We start from the raw sequence: 7,854 nt of genomic DNA, 5'->3' as shown, positions 1-7,854 counted from the left end.
AGGGAAGGAGTGGGTAGTGACGATTACACCCAGAACACTTCAAGCTACCACTGAGTGGGCTATATACATACTCTTTTGAGATGGTGTCTCATTAGCTGCTCACCTAAGCCTTGTCTAACACTATACCTTAGTCATAACCCTACTTATCATCCTCCTGCCTCAGCCTCCTTAGGCAGGTCTTTTTTTTTTTTTTTTTTTTTTTTTTTTTTCACTCAAAACCAAAACTCTGTGACCAGTAAGCCTTGATTTCTCAGCTCCCCTAACTTCTCCACCGAGGGGATTATTTTGATGAGAGCTGAATTCTTCATCTCCAGTAAGAGTGAAGGTTCAAACCTCAGCTAGGGGCAAGGATGGGAAGAGGGGAGCCGGAGACCGTGTGAAGCCTGGAGTGGAGAAGAGAAGGAGGATGGGAGGGGATAAGAGGAAATGTTAAGTGGTAACTTAGAGAGTATAAAAATAAGGTAAAAGGAGGGAAATCCCCACAGTGATTGCCAAAGCCCAGAGCCCACTATTTGTACATCTGAAGTTGAAGATGAGACCAGTCAGTGGTGATGGCTGTCTTTTTTAGATTTAGAAATGTGAGCTGTGTCCATGTAGTTCAGGTGGTGGTACGCTTGCCTTGCATTCAGGAAGCCCTGGGCTCTGTTCCCAACACTGCACACACTAGAAATAGTGGAGGTTACCTGTAAGAACCAAGATCGTCCTCGGCTACTCAGTGAGATACTCCTCTCTCTCTCTCTCTCTCTCTCTCTCTGTGTGTGTGTGTGTGTGTGTGTGTGTGTGTGTTTACCCTTTCATGTGTGTGTGGAGGCCAGAGGTCAGTGTTGAGTGTCTTCCTCAATTGTTCACAGTCTTACTTTTTTAAACAACAACTACAACAACAACAACAAAACATGGCTTCTCACTGAACCAGAGCTGGCCATTTTGTTTTGAGCTGTGCTGGCTGGCTGGCCAGCAATCCCCTGGGATCTTCCTCGAGATCTGGGGTTATAAACACATGGCTTTTAACCTAGAGTTTGGGTATCCAGATCATGGTCCTGAAGCCCATTATACGGCAAGCATTTTAACCACGGAGCTGTGTTCCAGCCCCTGTCAGTGGTTTTTTGAGTGAATGAATGATTCGACAACATTAATAACACACTGTTCCTGCAATGGTTCCTACCCTTCTCCAGAGCCTCACCACCCATGTCAAAGACTATGGGCACTAGGCACCCCCCTCCCTCCTCTAGTCCCTGGGAACTCCAGGCTATGGGGTTCCCTCCAGTAGCGTTCAGCAGCTGACAGTGTGTGTATATAGTTGCATGGACCTGTCAGGGAGAAAAAGGAAGATGTTTAAGGAGTATTACTGTATACCGGTTGCAATGGTGAACTATATAACTCCATAGGCAGGCAGAGGTATAAGAAGTAATTCACTGGAATCCTGAAATTTACTGTCTCCTTTCCCATGATTCCACAGAGAGCACCAGTCACAATTCATTTCACGTTAATTAATTATTGTGGCTCACTATTGCTCCTGAGAAGTCTCTACAAAAGGGTCTGAAATGGCCCCTTGGGGCCCCAGCATTACCTCCTCCTTCTCCTCTGCTCCCTCCTCCTCCTCAGAGCCATAGACCCGAGAAAACAGTGCAGTCTCCTATACTCCCTGCGCGCCCTGCACCTCGTTAGGTAGGAGAAGAGGCATATGGTGTTGAACATGGGGAAGAGGTGCGTCGACTATGAATAGCAGCGTGGTGTGAACAGACAGGCTGACAGATGATTACACTGGATCTGATCACACAATATGGGCGGCCGCATCGTGTGAAAACCCCCAAAGCTTCAGAAACTTGCTAACGTCCTCCTCGCTTTCTGCCTCCCAGACCCTGCATCCCTAGCAAAGCAAGGATGGGGGTGTGTGTTCTCTTCTCCCCAGTTCCAGGCTCTGCCCTCGGCTTCCTTCCTCAGACTTTCATCACTCTGATCTGTATTTGGTAAGGCTGGCTGGTCTTCCTTTCCTCAAGTAGAATGTTTTATTACTTATTATTTTAGCTTTTAAGTTTTTTTTTAATTATCTCTCTTTCTCTCCTTTCACCCCCCCCCTCCCCAATTTCTCTTTCATGTGTGCGCATATGAGTAATCACATACTGTGAGTGTACAGGTCAGAGGACAACTTTCAGGAATCAGGTCTCGTTCTTCCGTGGATCCTAGGAACTAAACTCAGGCCATCAGATTTGGTGGAAAGAGCCTTTACCTGCTGATCCCAGCCTGGTTTTCTTTGTGTGTTGTTATTTCTTTTGTGGTTTTTGAGGGTTTATCATCTCTGGCTATAAGTAGTGAATAACTGAGTGACTCTGACTGCACATGTAGTGCACATGCATGACCCTAGCTGCACATGTAGTGCACATGAGTGACCCTGACTGCACTTGTAGAGCATGTGCATGGTCCTGACTATACATGTAGTGCATATGAGTGACCCTGACTATACATGTAGGGTTTATACTTCTCCCTCAGCAAACAGCTCCACAATGAACAATAGGAGGGCTAAACAGGTGGTAAGAGGGTTTGGTGAGCTGTTTGGGTTTTACGTTCTACCATCCTGAATGTAGACTTTTATCTGAGATGATTACTACATCTTCCAGAATCAAATTCTCTCAGAAATCAGGGAATTAAAAGAATGGGAAGGGCTGGAGATACAGCTTCGTGTGAGTGTGTCTGAAGGCAGCTACAGTGTACTTATATATAATAAATAAATAAATCTTAAAAAAGAAAGAAATATTTTCTGTGATTCTGTATTGCATAAGGAGGGTGGGGGCTGCTGTGTGCAGGCCATGACACGAATGTGGATACGTGACAACTGGGCCGTCAGTTCTCTCCCTCCACTTGTATGCAAGTTTCCGGGATCAAATTCAGGTCATCAGGCCTCAAAGACTTGCCTCTCATGGTCTACATCTTCTAGCTTCCCCATCTCCAGAGTATTCCCGAAACAATGCCACCATTTGGGCAGTATATGTTCAAACACAAGAGTCTCTGGGGGGAATATTCAAATTCAAACCATAATAATACACAGGAAATAATTAGGGTCAGCAAGATGGCTCAGTAAGTAAGGGGGCTTGCTGTCAAGACTGGTGACCTGAGTTCAATTCCTGTGAGGCACATGGTGGAAGGAGAGAGCTTCTACCCAAAAATTATTGACTGACCTGTATGCACACATCATGACACATTTACACACATACGTATAAACAATGTATCATGACAAATATAAAAATAAATAAGATGAAAAATGTTTGAAAGTTTCTGACAGAAAGAAGAGCAAGGCAGAGCCGTGTGCTTCAGGCACATTTCCTCCCCTGGCACCTCACAATCGGATGGGGTAGTTCAGGGAAGCAGAGTGCATTCTGGGAAAGGGAAAGTCAGTTTATCTAATTACCATGCATCGAAGTTATATATACGTGGAGGAAGTTGTGCAGCTATGTAGAGTGACCTACTGGCCTCTGGAAGAAATTATCTAACAACCACCAGGCACCTGAGTTCGTATTGTTTGCCTTCTAAGACAAAGGGAATCTTTCTTAAGTAGTCAGCATAGATTTCACACGTTTTGGTCCTTTATTCCATTGTTTAACGAGACAGCCAAAAGAAATGAAGGGCAGCACGGGGCGGTTAGCGCCTAAACATCCCCTGAATGTGTTTTTCTGTCCTTGGAGACATTTTAATGCAGCATATTGAAGAACTGTCAGGGAGATGAAAAAGAGCAAGCAAAGACTTTTGATATTTAGTTTGAAACAAAGTGAGGAGACATGAGATTTGGATCTGACGCAGGGAAGGATTTCAAAAGAGAAACTGTGCCACTTTTCCTGGGTTTGACTCTCACATATCAAACAAAGCCAAACTTAGAAAATGGCTGCTGTTCTGTTGCCTCAGTGACACCAGGGAGTGCACACTCTCACCAGAATTCTTCAGAGGCCCCTTCTCTTTTAGTGTGCATGTAAAGTACTCAGGAGACCTTGACCTCACTTGGATACGGTCAAGGGTATTTTTCTGTACCCTCAAGTTCAGTATTCTAAACTTTCTTTGATAACGTTCACTCTCGGTCAGGTCTGACCTCTGAAAACATATTCTAGCTCTTGGGGAGCTTGGTGGAGCAGCTGAAGGTTTGCCAAGAGAAATACCGTTTACATTTAAAGACAAAGAACCCTCCCTTTGGCAAAGGAAGCAAACTGGCTTGTAAGGTGATGAACTAGGAGTCGCACAAGACAAGACTGGTTTTTCTACTTGGGAATCTTGGGAAAGGGATAGTTTTTCTTGAGAAAAGTCTATAGTGTGTGTGTGTGTGTGTTTAAGGCTAGAATATAAAAGATCAGTTTAAAAAGAAAAAAGCAGCAATGTGGGAAACAGAGGTACGGCTTAGTCAACAAAGTACTTGCTGGAAGAGCATTAAGAGCACAGTTTGGATCTCCAGCACTCCCATAGAAGCTGAAGGCAAGGATTTGTATCGCTAGGTCATGTGAATAAAGACAAGTTAATGACTGGGTGTCATTGGCCAGTTAGCCTAGTGGAAGATGGGCTGCAGGCTCCGAATCTTAGTCACTCTTCTACAGTTGTATGAAGACACCACAACCAAGGCAACTTATAAAGAAAAAGTGATGGTCTTATGGTTTCAGAAGGTTAGAGTCCATGATGGAGGAACAAAGGCACAGCATCAGGATAGAGATGATCTCACAAGGTCTGGACCACATCTGGATCCATAAGTAGGGGGCAGATAGAGAGCACCCTAGGGGTGTTGGGGGGCTTTGAAAACCCCAAAACCTTTCTTCAGTGACATGCCTCCTTCAACAAGATCCACCTCTTAATCTTTCTCAAACAGTTCCACCAACAGAAGACCAAGTATTCAGACAGATGAACCTATGGGGGGGTAGCAAAGGAAGGAGTAGGGAGTAGCATGCATCGAATTCAAACCATCACAGTGAGAGACCTTGTCTCAAGAAAGACAGATCTGGAGAGCAGTTGAGGAAGACATGCTACGCTGACCTCTGGCTGCCATGTCACATTCACAGGAGCCGAAATGGACAAGAAATGGGGGAAGAGTTCAGCCCCAAGATGCACATGTGAGAAGCCTGGGCTTGTGGATAGAGCCACTGCATCGAGGCATAGGATGAGAGAGGTTCATCGGGGTAAGGAGCTAGTGACAGAGGATGGTGGTTAAGGTGCAAAGCTAATGGTTAGAGACACACAGTGGCACTGTGACCCTAACAAGGTCTAACTGAGTGGGATAGCTTGTGCCCACCCACTGGCTTAGCTGATAAATGATCACACTAGAACATATACCAAGTAGTGCCTGAATTCTATCTCATCTTCACAACGGCTCCATGACTTACATCCTGTGTTTTGCTCTCATTTTAGAGATGAGGAATTTAAGGTGGAGAAGTCAGCTTGTATAGGTGTAGCATTGGGGATTTAAAGAATCCCCGGTGACACACCTCCTTTGACAAGGTCTACCTCCTAATCTTTCCTGTCCAAGCACTCGGGAGGCAGAGACAGGTGGATCTCTGAGTTTGAGAACAGTCTGGTCTACAGACTAAGTTTTAGGGTAGCCAGAAAGACATAATGAGATTTCATCTCAAAATTTAAAACCAGGCTGTACATGCATGTGCTTCTCTGTGTATTTACACCTGTCGGTATGTCCACAGAGGACAGAAAAGAACCTTGGGCATCCCAGCGTAGGAGTTACTTGTGGTTGTAACTGACCGAATATGGGTGCTAGGAACTGAACTTGGGTCCTCTGGAATAGCAGCAAGTACTTTAAAGCACAGAGCCATCTTTTAAACACTAATAAAAAACTAATCTTTTAAACAAATAAAGTGATCCACTCCATAGATCTATAGCATTAAATGCAGTGGTTTATGCAAAATAGCTGATATTCCCTCGGCTCTCCAAAAACACAAACCTCCTTCCATCTCTGGACATTTATTTAATTTTTTATAAGATTTGTTTATTTATTATATAGGAGTTCACTGTAGCTGTCTTCAGACACACCAGAAGAGGGCATCAGATCCCATTACAGATGGTTGTGAGCCACCATGTGGTTTCTGGGATTTGAACTCAGGACCTCTGGAAGGGCAGTCAGTGCTATTAACCACTGAGCTATATCTCCAGCCCTGGACATTTTAAGAAGATTTATCTTTGTTATTTCTAATTGTGCATATCTGTGTGTGGGTGTGTGGGCATGAGTGTAGGTGATCTCAGATCCTCTGCAAGAGCAGTGTGCAATGCTCTAAACTGCTGTCTCGCTCTTCTGCCCATCTCTGGATGGAGATTCATCAGGGATTACAGAACAGTGACACCATGACCATCTACGGCCAACACTGCTTACTTTAATTTCCATGGTCATTCCTAGGACCACACTCTTTCCTTAAAACCTCCCTTAGACTGGGTTACAATGGTATACATCTGTAATCCCAGAATTTGTCACCTATGAGTTCAAGGCTAACCTGGTCTACAAATCAAGTTCTACACCAGGCAGAGCTACATAGCAGGATCACGTGTGTGTGTGTGTGTGTGTGTGTGTGTGTGTGTGTGGTGTTGAGGGGGGTATCCTTTATTGTGGAAGTCCTTTGAATTTTGTTCACCAAAACGTACACCTGCCAAAAGTGTTCACAAAAGCAGGTATGGTGAGGGTTGGGGGTGTAGCTCCATTGGCACAGTGCTTGCTTTGCATGCATGAAGCCCAGGTTAACCTTCAGCACTGCATACACTAGATGTCATGGAGCATACCTGTAATCCTAGAACTCTAAAAGCAGAGGCAGGAGGATCAGAAATTCAAGGTTATTCTCAGCCACATAATGAGTTTGAGTCTGGGGTCAGCCTTGCATACATAAGACCCTGTCTTAAGAGAAAAAAATTCCTACCAGTTGTGGCAACACCCATTTCACCTCAGCACTCCAGAGGCAGAGGGAGGCAGATCCCTGCATTCAGGGCCAGCCTGGTCTACAGAGAAAGTTCCAGGATAGCCAGGACTATAAGGAGAAACTCTCTAGAAAAACCAAGCTCTCTTACTCTCTTGCTCTCCCCCACCTTGCCCCTCCTCTCCCCGTTCCGTTCTCCATTCTCTCTCTCCATGTGCTTATGGCTAGTCTCTACTTCTCTCTCTCTCTCTCTCTCTCTCTCTCTCTCTCTCTCTCTCTCTCTCTGTCTCTACTACCCTCTTAACTCCCCCAATAACCTGAATAAACTCTATTCTGTACAAAAAACAAAAACAATCAAAATAAAAAGAAAAAAAGGGGGGGAAGTAAAGAAAGAAGATCCCAGGAGAATGGCCCCCAAGATCCTTGACTTTTTCATACTTTTTTCTGGTATAAATTTTAAAATATTCTTACTTCCATTATGTTTTTTTTTTTTAAAAAAACACACTTCAAATTGAACATGATGAAGTGTATCTTTTCCCTTCAGAGTCGACTGTATTTGGAATGTTATAAAAAAGACCTCTAGTCTCTAGTAGTTCCCATTTTATACTCTACTTCATACCCGCGGAGACATAACTTTCCTTCTACCTACTTCTTAGCTCACGGCTCTTCACTTCATTTTCCAAAAGACAATTTGGTCTCCTTGAAGGATTAACTCTGTTCCCTATTGCTCTAGCAAGATGCATTTGAGCTTATACTGTTAAATACTCTGTTAGATGCTGACCAGAATTGCTCTGTGCCTTAAAATGTTTTTTAATATTATGGATATATGTCTTGGGGAGGGGGTGTCTGGGTATGTGCGTATGAGCACAGTGCCTGAGGAAAACAGTGTTTGGTTTCCCTGGAGATGGAGTTATAGGTGGTTGTAAGCCACTAGGAATCAAATTTGGTGCTTCTGCAAGAGCAGTATGTGCTCTTAGCT

The sequence above is a fragment of the Micromys minutus genome (assembly GCF_963924665.1).
Source record: "Micromys minutus genome assembly, chromosome: 5".
Taxonomy (NCBI): Eukaryota; Metazoa; Chordata; class Mammalia; order Rodentia; family Muridae; genus Micromys; species Micromys minutus.
The sequence above is the reverse complement of the archived record's forward strand: the minus strand, read 5'-3'. Positions refer to the sequence as shown.